Below are 12,550 nucleotides of genomic sequence, written 5' to 3' on the forward strand. Positions count from 1 at the left end.
TCAGGTCTCGTCGAAAGAGCACACAAATCACTGACCCGCTTAGCTGTAGTCAAAGCGAGCAACAGTGCTGTCTTGATAGACAGCATCTTGAGGGGTATTTGATTCAATGGCTCGAACGGCGACTTACATAGCGCTCGAGTACCAAAGCCAAATCCCACTGAGGAAGCGTGACTCTAGGTGTTGGCCTAAGTCGCGCGTTCCTAATAGGAAGCGTTTCACTAGAGGGTGACTAAAGACATTGTCTCTGCCAAAACCCTCATGACAAGCTGAAATCGCTGCTGCAAACACTCTAATCGTGGCAGGCGATTTTTGCTTATCAAACATGAGCTGCAGAAAAGAGAGAATACTCTCCACCTGACAGCTCATGGGGTCCACACCTTGTGTGACACACCATCGTGAAAACACGTTCCATCTACTGGCATACATCTTAGAAGTGGAACTGGCACGTGAACCCTGTATGGTCCTGATCACTGCATCAGATAACCCACGGCGCTCTAGCCTGTCCCTCTCAGCATGTCAAGGCTGAGGTGTATGTGGTGTGGGAGTCAGGCGCAGGACACCGAAGCTTAGTCCAACAAAGTTTACTGGTGAAACTACAAGGCAAAGATACAGTAAACGGCCTCAAGAAAACCAGAGAGGAGCTATACGCAAACTATGCGTAAAACAATAAACAATGAAACAGATACAAAACACGCAGCACTACGGACAGGCGAAAAACAACACACAACCTAAACAATACAACACAGGCAACTTATAGAACACGTAATCAGACACAAACGGACACAGGTGTGACAGACAGAAAAAAGCAATCACACATAGAAACATTCAACGGTGGCAGCTAGTACTCCGGGGACGACGAACGCCGAAGCCTGCCCGAACTAGGAGGAGGAGCAGCCTCGGCAGAATCCGTGACAGTACCCCCCCCTTGACGCGCGGCTCCAGCCGTGCGCCGACCCCGGCCTCGGGGACGGCCAGGAGGATGCGGACCCGGGCGCGTGGGATGCCCACGGTGGAACTCCGTCAGGAGGGATGGATCTAGGATGTCCCTCCTAGGCACCCAGCACCGTTCCTCCGGACCGTATCCCTCCCACTCCACGAGATACTGGAGACCACCCATCCGCCGCCTCGAGTCCAAGATGGTCCGGACCCTGTACGCCGGGCCCCCCTCGATGTCCAAAGGGGGCGGAGGGGTCTCTCCTATCTCATGTTCTTGGAGTGGGCCAGCTACCACCGGCCTGAGAAGAGACACATGGAACGAGGGGTTAATATTCTTGTACTCAATAGGCAGTTGTAACCTGTAACACACCTCGTTCAATCTTCTCAGGACTTTAAAGGGCCCCACAAACCGCCGACCCAGCTTCCGGCAGGGCAGGCGGAGGGGCAGGTTTCGAGTCGAGGCCAGACTCGATCTCCCGGTGCGTATACCGGTCCCTCACTGCGGTGGCGATCGGGCGCTCGCCTTTTGTTGACGGATGGCCCGCTGCAGATGGACATGGGCAGCGTCCCACGTCTCCTCCGAGCGCCGAATCCACTCATCCACCGCAGGGGCCTCGATCTGGCTCTCGTGCCATGGTGCCAGGACCGGCTGATAACCTAAAACACACTGGAAAGGTGTTAAATTGGTGGAGGAGTGGCGGAGAGAGTTCTGGGCCATCTCTGCCCAGGGGATATACCTAGACCACTCCTCCGGCCGGTCCTGGCAATAGGACCTCAGAAACCTACCCACATCCTGGTTGACTCGTTCAACCTGCCCATTGCTTTCTGGGTGGTACCCCGAGGTAAGGCTCACCGAGACCCCCAAGGGTTCCATGAACGCCCCCCAGACTCTGGAGGTGAACTGGGGACCTCGGTCAGACACAATATCCTCGGGGACCCCATAGTGCCGGAACACGTGGGTAAATAGGGCCTCAGCGGTCTGTAGGGCAGTAGGGAGACCCGGCATTGGGAGGAGACGACAGGCCTTGGAAAACCGATCCACAACGACCAAAATGGTGGTATTCACCTGGGAGGGGGGTAGGTCGGTCACAAAATCCACCGAGAGGTGGGACCATGGTCGTTGTGGAACGGGCAGGGGATGTAACTTTCCCCTGGGCAAATGTCTAGGCGCCTTACACTGGGCGCACACCGAGCAGGAGGAGACATAAACCCTGCGCGTTCACGTGTGACGCGAATAGGTCCACCTCGGCTCTCCCGAATTGTTCCCAAATCTGGAGAACAATGTCTGGATGCAGACACCACTCGTCGTCTCGAGGACCCCCTCTTGACATGAGGTCTGCTCCTACGTTCAAGTAGCCCGGAATGTGTGCTGCTCTCAATGAGCGAAGGTGCTCGTGAGCCCACAGCCACAATTCCTCTGCCGCCCGATGGAGAGCAGGAGACCTGACTCCACCCTGGCGATTTATGTGGGCTACTGTGGTCCGGTTGTCTGACCAGACCAGCACATCGCGACCCCGAAGGGTAGACGCGAAGTGGGTCAGAACCAGTCGAACCGTTTCCAACTCCAGGAGGTTGATGTGACGACCTGATTGAGGCTACACACCTCCTATCGCTTGTGTCTGACATGTCCCTCCCCATCCCGTCAGGGACGCATCCGTGAATACTGGGATGTGAGAGGACACCTTTCCTATCGGGACTCCGTGCGTGAGAACGCGCGAGTTTCTCCAATAGTTTAGGTCTGCACTGAGCGAGAGGGGGAACCACCACCAACCGATGACGTTGACGCAATGGGTCTAGTCTTAGTTGGGCGAACCATCGCTGCGTCCTGCGCATGTGCAGGAGTCCCAGCGGAACCACAGAGTGGGCTGACGACATGAGACCCAAAAGTGACATGATCGACAGCGCCGTCACCGTGTGATTCGGACGACACTTCCTCAGGGCTAGCAACAAGGCTACCCTTCGGGGGTCCGAAATTCGAGCCCTCATCCTCACAGTGTCTAGCTGTATCCCCAGGTAGACAATCTGATGAGTGGGCCAGGGCGCGCTCTTTTTCCAATTCACAGCGAACCCCAGACTTGTGAGATGCATCACTGTCTGTGTTGTGTGAGTGATCGCCAGCTCTGCTGACGGGGCGAGAACCAGTAGGTCGTCCAGGTAGGCTAGTAGCCGTATTCCCTGACGACGCAACGGTTCCAATGCCGCCTCCACACACTTGGAAAATGTGCGAGGTGCCAGGGCGTACCCAAATGGCATCCTCGTGTATTCGTACGCCACCCCTTGAAAGGCGAACCGCAGAAACTTCCTGTGACGCGGCTGAACCGGCACATGAAAGTACGCGTCCTTTAGGTCTATGCTCGTACAAAAGTCCCCTCTCTGGACACATTCCAGCAGACGTTTTGTCGTTAGCATTCGGAAGGGCCGTTTGGTTATGCTCTCGTTGAGAATGCGTAAATCCAAAATCGGCCTCACTCCCCCGTCTTTTTGGGCACTAGGAAATAAGGCGAATATAGCCCTTTGTTCCTTTGCTCCGGGGGAACTACTGTCACCGCCTCCTTCGCCAAAAGTTCCGTAATCTCTGTCATCAGAGCGGCCACTTTGTCTGGCGTTTTCATCACCGTCTCCACCACTCCCCTGAACGGGGGTGGGGTCCGGTGGAATTGGAGAGCATAACCCTTCTGCAACGTCTGTTCTAGCCAGCGTGAGAGGGTGCAGCTTCTTCGCCACTGCCAGCAATGCAGAGAAAGTGGCTGGGCGCGAAGGTGTGGTGCATCCAGTAGGGAGGACCTGTATTCCTCTATGGCCCTTACCGCCACTGTTCCCCAACATTAAAGTGGTGGAACAGCCCAAGGTGGGCCTCCCGTGAAAGGGAGAGGAAATGCGTTCTGAGAAAGAAAGAGGAGTAGGGACATCGGTTAAACCCGTAACCGTCGTATTCCTGCCCTCCTTGAACGCATCGCGGGTCTGAATTGCGCTGACCGAGGCCACAGCCTGCGGCAGGGCACCATCCCCAGCAAGCGATTGCGTCATCTTAGGTGACTGCAATTCGCTATCAGAGCCCTTCACTACAGTACTCCTAGAAGTCTGTAGTATGAGGTCTCTATGAGGTAAAACAAGGCGGCGCCTTGATACCTTCTTAACTTTCACCTTCTGTGTGTGTTCAACTCTGCACCCCTGGTGGGTTGAGTCACGCTCAGTGTGGTGAGTATTAGCGCGTTCAAAGGAAAGTGGGGGCGCCGATACACTGGGCACCTTTGTGACCGTGGTAATCGGGCCCTCCGTGAACGCAGCATGGGTCTGAATCGCACTAACCGAGACCTTAGTCTGCGATAGTGCGCCATCCCCAACTAGCGGCTGCGTCATCATGTCTCCTGACTGAGACTGCAGCCTGCTATGAGAGGCACTCACTACAGTACTCCTTGGAGTCTGTAATGTGAGGTCTCTTTGAGATAAACCAAGACGGCGTCTAGGTATTATTCCTCCTTTCACCTCCTGTGTGCGTTCAGCTCTGCACCTCTGGTGGGCTGAACTACACTCAGTGTGGTGAGCCTGGGCGCGTTCAGAAAAAGGTGGGGGCACCGATACACTGGGCACCTTCGTGACCGTGGTAATCGGGCCCTTCTTGAACGCAGCATGGGTCTGGGTCGTACTAACAGAGACCTTAGTCTGTGATAGTGCGCCATCCCCAATGTGGTTATTATCAGCGCGTTCTGAGAGAAAACGGGGGCGCCGATACTTTGGTTACGCCCGTAACCGTAGTAATCAGGCCCTCCGTGACGCAGCACGGGTCTGAACTGCACTGACTGAGGCGTTAGCCTGAGACAGAGCGCCGTCCCGAATAGCGGTCGCGTCATCATGCCATTATCTGGCTGAGACTGCAGCCTGCTATGTGAGACACTCACTACAGCACTCCTATGAGTCTGTAAAGTGAGGTCTTTATAAGGTACACTTAATACCTTTTATATACCTGCCTTATGTGTGCATTCAGCAACGCACCATGGTGGGCTGAGCTGCACTCATAGTGGTAAGAGAGAGAGCGAGAGTGAGGAAGGTCGAACGCTCTCGGATGTATTATGGAAAAGGGGCTCTTTTTTGACAGTGTCAAGTAGAGCCAACTCTTTATTACACACATCAACAAAAAACATTCTCCTCCATACACTCAACGGTAGAGTGGGGGGGGACAGTGGGCTCGGTCACAGCAGGCGCTGTGCCGTCTTCCGTTCTCTCCCCCTCGCCTGTCATAAACGGTATCTCTTCTGGCCGCCCTTCGGGTGATGCCAGGATGACGCTTTAATGACCTCTCTCGCCGGCACCTCTGGCGCTGCAGGGGGGGGCGAGGCCTGCTCCCTTGCTGCTGGAGGCCGCCGTCTGACGCCAAGCTGTAGCGAGAGTAACGGCCGCCCTTCCTCATATCCACTTCCGGGTTGGAGGGAATTGGGGGCAGCTTAATCTCCCGCTGTTTAGCAGCCCACTCAATGAGACCTGAGAATTCAGGCACAGAGAGGCTGTGGCGTCATCATCCAGGGATGTAATGACCTCACAATTTCCCGAAGGAAAAGGGGTGTTAAACATCTGGGTCAGTGTAATGAATTGTTCCAATAGAATATTCATTTCTTCCCCAATAGCCCTGTCATCTCCTGAGTCAGCGCCTTCAGATGATGCCTCAGAAGCTGAGACTAACACTGATAGCACATCCTCAAGAGGAATATCCTCCCTAAAAATGCCCAACGCTGCTTCCACTCCTTCAAAAAAGGAGGGCGCAGCTGGCGCATAGTGGGGGATTAATGAAGCTGTCCCTGGCGTGCTGTGTCCCTCAACCCACGAAACATATGTCGGGGGGGTCGACAGCCGCCAAGGGAACAGCGACATTGAGCTCTGAAAAGAGCTTTTGTTAAATACTTACCCTATGGATAAGCTTGGTGTGCTCATTGTAGGACGACGTCGATGATCTGGAAAATCGACTGCGTTTTCTTCGTCCTGAGTCTTCTCTTCGTCTCTTCTTGGCTTCTTCAGTCTAGTCCAGTCGCTGAAGAAAAAGGGAGGCTGATTGAGGGGAGGCACCCCCTCTTATAGGGACACCTGTACTCCTATTGGCTGTAGGTGTGTGCATAATTTTGTCTCAGGCTGCTGCTGCCTTAGGGCAGAGGGTAAACCATTAGGAGCAGAGCTCCCCTATGGGGCGGAGCTCCACGATATAGAACTGTTTTAGAGAAATGTCATCATCAAATATTGTAAGAGCTTTCATTGTCTGCTTATATGCCCCCTTTATTTATCATATGGTTATGACTTGGTGTACAAGGAGAATACTGTAAGAATGGCTCATGTTCTGAATTCTGTTGATGTACATTTCAAAAGTGCTGAACAAATAGTTATATTGACTACATCCGTCCTAGCTCGTTCATTAATGTCTTAATCGAAATTACGGATTGCCTCTTATCCGCTCAAAGTCCTCTTATGCCATAGTTTGTACATCTCAATTGTTTGTAGAAACCACATTTGTTTAAGCAAGTCAGCCATATCAGCTATGTTTTTAAAAAAGGCAGTAAATGAGGCTGAATGAACTGTTTTGCTGCCAGACAAGGCTCAGGTGATAGCCAGGTGTAGCAGTGATAAGGTGTTGGGACTGCTGTTGGGACTCTGCTGTTGGGACAGCTTTATGTAGGCCCTAACAGTTTGTGGGCACCGTTTGTCACCATTATAGTGCAATTAATGTATTGTTTAGTGTTGTGTTGTGTAGTGTCTTTGCTGGCATGCATCTAATTTTTTTGTTGTTGAGTTTGCCCCACCAAGATTTACATGCGAGAATCGCCACTGCTCCTGCAGCATGATCTATGTTCCTGTGCGCATATACAGTTTGACAGACAGTTGTTGGTCGGAGCACATTTCTGGAGTTGCTGAGCTGGAGGAGCGTGTCTCAATCCTGCTGTAGGACTCATTGCGAACGATTAAAATGAACAAGTCACTCAGAAAAACGAGTCAGTAAAAACAGTTGTTCAAAAATAACTGATTTTTCGCGAACTGCATGCACATCACTACTGGTTAGTGTTTCTGTAGTGGAAGCAGATTGTATCAGTTTGCGGGACATTCAAAAGCATGGGGGCGAGGGGTGCAAAGCGGCGCTCTTTCCCTATGCTTTTGAATGCACCACTAATATACAATGCAAATGCTTACTGCAGGATCAATTGACACATTCCATTGTTTCTAATATTATAGGGTGAGTCCGCAACCGACCTCGAGGGAACTGCTCCTCGGAGGGTCTGTCGGAGGCTCTGCCAGACAAGGTGCCAGACCGTCTGCAGACCCAGGACCATAAAAAATGCTTAGCCTTAAGGCGTCCGCATGCTTCCCAGCCGAAGCAGTTCGGTAGAGTTTGTGCATATATTCTGACAACATTTTTTGACGTTTTTGTTCGTTTTGGACTTCCGAAGTTCGGAGCAGAAGTCTTCACCCCTTCGTCGGTGATTGGTCAACAGTACGGACTCTTCAATAAAGTCTTTGTTGTCTTTCAACGATGGGTTTCACATGGGTTTTCTTTTCATTATGGTGCTTATAAAGAGCATAATGAATGCTATCTTATATTATAAACTGGGTGGTTAAAGCCCTGAATGCTGATTGGCTGACAGCCGTGGTATATCAGACCGTATCACGGGTATGACAAAACATTTATTTGTACTGCTCTAATTACGTTGGTAACCAGTTTATAATAACAACAAGGCACCTCAGGGGTTTGTGGTATATGTCCAATATACCACGGCTAAGGGCTGTATCCAGGCACTCCACGTTGCATCCAGGCTCTGTCGTAGCCGGCTGCGACCGGGAGACCCATGGGGCGGCGCACAATTGGCCCAGCGTCGTCCAGGGTAGGGCAGGGAATGGCCGGCAGGGATGTAGCTCAGTTGGTAGAGCATGGCGTTTGCAACGCCAGGGTTGTGGGTTCGTTTCCCACGGGGGACCAGTATAAAAAAATGTATGCACTCACTAACTGTAAGTCGCTCTGGATAAGAGCGTCTGCTAAATGACTAAAATGTATGTAAAATGTGTCTAAGAACAGCCCTTAGCCGTGGTATATTGGCCACACGCCTTATTGCTTGATTATAGCACTTTTCTCATATTTATGTCTATTGTTTTTTGTTATATGCTGAGAAAATCATCATCATTCATTTTCTGTCACATACTTTTTTAAAGTCAGTGGCTTGTTCATAAATGTTGAGAAATTATTTTATTGTTTATTGTCAATAAAAGGAGTGTATACATTTATTTTGTTTCCTTTCATGAGTCATTATTAAACACGAATTATTCTGCAATAATGGTAATAGGCATCACAAAGTAATTTTGAGAGGTTTAGTAATTAAGATTATGAAGCAGAATGCATTTTGATGACATTTTTACTGTTTGAAAAGGCTCTCCTGCATGGTTGGTCGACTTGCTCCCACATTCAGACATTGAGTCACTAATACAATTATATTGGTTCTGCTTCTGTGGACTGTATGTCATTGATGTCTAAGAAAGTATCAGTATATAACACAGCAATGTTATAGATACTTCTGGGTGGGTATAGCCAATAATATTTTTGTTATTTTTTCAAAAATGGCCAAAGGGTTAAATGTTTCTAAAGATGTTTTACTTAGTCTGACACAGTAACAACACAGGCTCACGGCAGTTTCATCACTTTAGTAGCACTTTACACTTGTGCCCATATAGGGGTTGAAAATGGCAGATTTGGGCACTAATAAGCGCCTAAATTGGAATGCAGCGGCGGTACAGTAACACGCTATAAATGACGTCAGAGCTTCACAGCGCTGTATGGGCACAGATAGAACAATTAGTTATTGTATAAAAATCTTTGGTATGGGTTTTGTGTTGAAGCCACCGCTCCATCTTGGCACTCCTAAACCACTGTAAAACATATTTTGGAAGCTATAGAAATGCATTTATTAATGTATATATTCGTTTTTGCCACATGTATTATATTACAGACACCTTAATGCATAATTGTACATTATATTATGTCAGCTAAACATAAAAAAATAAGTATGTTAAAGTATATATTTTTAAATGACTAATGTTACTGTCCCCACTGCAACAAAATATACTTAAATACATGTAATTGTGTCCTTAAAACATTTAATTGAAATACTGTAGAATTCCATTCATCCCTATGGAGGGCTGCTCCTACTGGGGAGTGCCAATAATATTATGGCTGACCGGTGGTTTCAAAGCTTCTCAGTGGCCAATACATAGCGTTTGTAATCCAGGGTTTATATACATCATTGGTTTTGACTGACAGCCATTCTGAATTTGAGCACCACATGCGAAAATAAGTTGTCCCCATCCCTCCCACTAATTGTGCAATTTTTGCAAATTTTTTGTCTTCTGAGTGGGGGATTTTTTGTTGACCCGTGAGTCCAAATGTGCACTTCACATTTCCATATCAAGGTTTATGATGACTATGTTTGATGTATAGTTAGTTACAAGATTATATGGAGCCATATTATGTTTTTCTCTGAACAGAATTAGCTTTTGTTTGTCTATTGTGAAGGAAATTCACTGCGGAACACGCACCTGAATGCATTCATGACTCATTTCTGTGCGCACCATTATAATCTGTTTATGAATTTCTCTGTGAAAGCCTAACACTGTAAAATCGTATTTTATAATTTAGCTAGTCATGTTGGCAATAATCTTGTTTCCCCAGAAGTAAAATTCTCGAAAAATGGTCAATTCCCGTTTATCTGTCCACGATATATTATGTTGGCAATAGAACAAGCTTTCAAATGACGCCCAACTGACCCAGATTGCGATTTATAATGGGCAGTTTTTAGATTGCGTAAACAACAACAGTAATTGTGTGGCCGCGGGGATGCAGGGTTGTGTTAGAAACAAAACAAGCCTGCTCTAGTTCCTCAATGGCACAGCTAGAAGAGCTAAAAAAAAAGCACCTTATAGTTGAAGACTCTGCTTTGAGTCATAAAAGAGCATTTAAATGATTTATGAACTGTGCACACTTTGGAGAGGTGTGTGGCCACTTGGAGACACCAGTTAACCCTCTCACTCAAACCCTTGTTTTTTGTTTTGTCTTATGTTGCACCTACCCCTTCATTTTCCATAAATATTCTTATCATGTTACTAAATGTATCCAGAGTATTTTCAGATTTCGTTATCAACAAATGCCGCGGAATGTACAGTAAATGTAAAATTCATATACAATCAACAGTGTAATGTTTAGATTCAGTGTCAGGTGAACCGTTTTCCCATAATCTCCAAACTGTTCCATTTCAATTGCTACCATGCTTGTGCATATGCTTTTCATATTTATTCTGAAAGGAGGAGGAGAGAGGTAGTGAGACACATTATCCACATGTTGGGGCCTTTATTTAATGGGAGAAGCACTAAATAATTTTTCCAAATGTGTTTGTTGTATTCTGCTCGGTTTTTGGGCTGTGCCCCAAATGTCCCTTTATAATGCACTATTTTTAACCAGGGCCGGAAGGCCTAGGGATAGATCAATTTGGGATGCACACTTTTTCTCTCATATTTATAGAGCTCTCCTGACACCTTGATCTCTTTCCTCTCCCCTCTACAGATGGCGGCGACCATTGACATGAATTTCAAAAGAGACCTGATGGCTATCTTTGAGGATAACTTTTTCTAAATTTATGTGTGTGTGTGTGTTTGTGTCAGTGGCGGTTGGTGCCGTTTATGATTTTTTTCATGAGCATGGCCTTATTTCTATTACAGCATATTGGATGACTGTCATTCATGTTCCATTCACCCAGATCAATGTAACAGCGATGGGTTTAGGCTACTTACTACATGATACTCACATTTTCCCTATACCCATCATGAGGTTGCTACAACCTAGCCTATGAATGAAAGTTTACAACGTAGGTGCACGCAGGTTGAGAGAAAAATTTGAGGTGACAGACAGTGACACATGGACAGACAGTGACACATTCAATACCGCCTTGCACACTCTTGCCTGCATCTAGCTGATCTAGGGTGTACTCATTAGTCCAACAGTTGCAAACAAGAGTTTCTATTGGATAAATTCAGGTATGTTTATCCCTGTTTCATCCCATTTGCTTCCGTTTAAGAAACGTTTTTCCACTCAATCTGAAGAATGAATACACCCCTGAACACACGTAAACACAGTTCACTTTCATAGCAGCCACATTGTATTCCTTCTCGCATCTATGAACAATCCTCCTCTCACCTTTTCCCTTCACTTGTGGACTTCAATGCACAACACATCAGCTGTATGTGAGCAGGCAAAAACAACTTTCCAAGCCAAACCATATCATAACCGCTACACACAGCCTACATCGTTGTCACCATATTAGCTAAAGTAATGTCATAGTCAACATAGGTAATATAACTACTAACACGTTAGTAAACCTGCTACAATCATGCAGTAACGTTACAGTGTACAGTCAGTAAGCAGTTTAGCACTTACACCGGCTGGCCCCAGTGGCAATAAATTAGTAAAACCAAAAGCTTACATTGATTTGGAAGAGTTCCAGTGTTGTGTTGGACAGTCATAGCCAGCTAGCTAACATAGCATCTCTCTGTTTGAGCATGGTGTTTGAGTAGGCTAGCTGCAATAGCTAGCTAAGTAAGTGAAACTGAAAGTGAAAAGAATGACAATCTCTCTCTCTCTCTCTCTCTCTCTCTCTCTCTCTCTCTCTCTCTCTCTCTCTCTCTCTCTCTCTCTCTCTCTCTCTCTCTCTCTCTCTCTCTTGCTTCTCTTTCATTTTGGAAGAAATTTATTTGTTAAAAACTGTTCAACTATTGTCTTTCTCTCTCTTTGAGTCAACTACTCACCACATTTTATGCACTGCAGTGCTAACTCGCTGTAGCTTATGCTTTCAGTACTAGATTAATTCTCTGATCATTTGATTGGGTGGGCAAGAGCTCTGATAGGTTGGAGGACGTCTTCCAGAAGTTGTCATAATTACTGTGTAAGTCTATGGAAGGGGGAGAGAACCATGAGCCTCCTAGGTTTTGTGTTGAAGTCAATGTACCCAGAGGAGGACGGAAGCTAGCTATCCTCCAGCTACACCATTGCTCTACCCTACAGAGTGCTGTTGAGGCTACTGTAGACCTTCATTGCAAAACAGTGTATTTTAATCAATTATTTGGTGACGTGAATATATTTAGTATAGTTTTATCTAAAAAGGATAACTTTTTAAATGTTTTAAACATTTGTATTTTTATGAAATTCACTGAGGAGGATGGTCCTCCCCTTCCTCCTATGATGAGCCTCCACTGGTTTGTGTGTACCAATGTGTGTGTGAGTGTGTGTGTGAGTGTGTGTGTGTGTGTGCTTGCGTGCGTGCATGTGTGTTTGTGTGTGTGTGTGCCATCCACCCCAACCCCAGAATCTCTTATTTTTCATATTGAGCATATTAGGTAGGTAGAATTCGGGTGGTTAATGCGTGCACTCAGAAATGCAGAATTTTCTGATGATAAAGAATCACAGACTGAGCTGTAATAATATTTCAAACAGAAAGTATTTATTGTCTGAAACTTTGACCTTATTTAGTGTTCAACTGATCATTGTAAAAAGCGGAGGACTCAGAGAGTGAATCAATGATCCATCATAATTGTACAACGTTGA

The sequence above is a fragment of the Coregonus clupeaformis genome, chromosome 20, assembly GCF_020615455.1.
Source record: "Coregonus clupeaformis isolate EN_2021a chromosome 20, ASM2061545v1, whole genome shotgun sequence".
Lineage (NCBI taxonomy): Eukaryota > Metazoa > Chordata > Actinopteri > Salmoniformes > Salmonidae > Coregonus > Coregonus clupeaformis.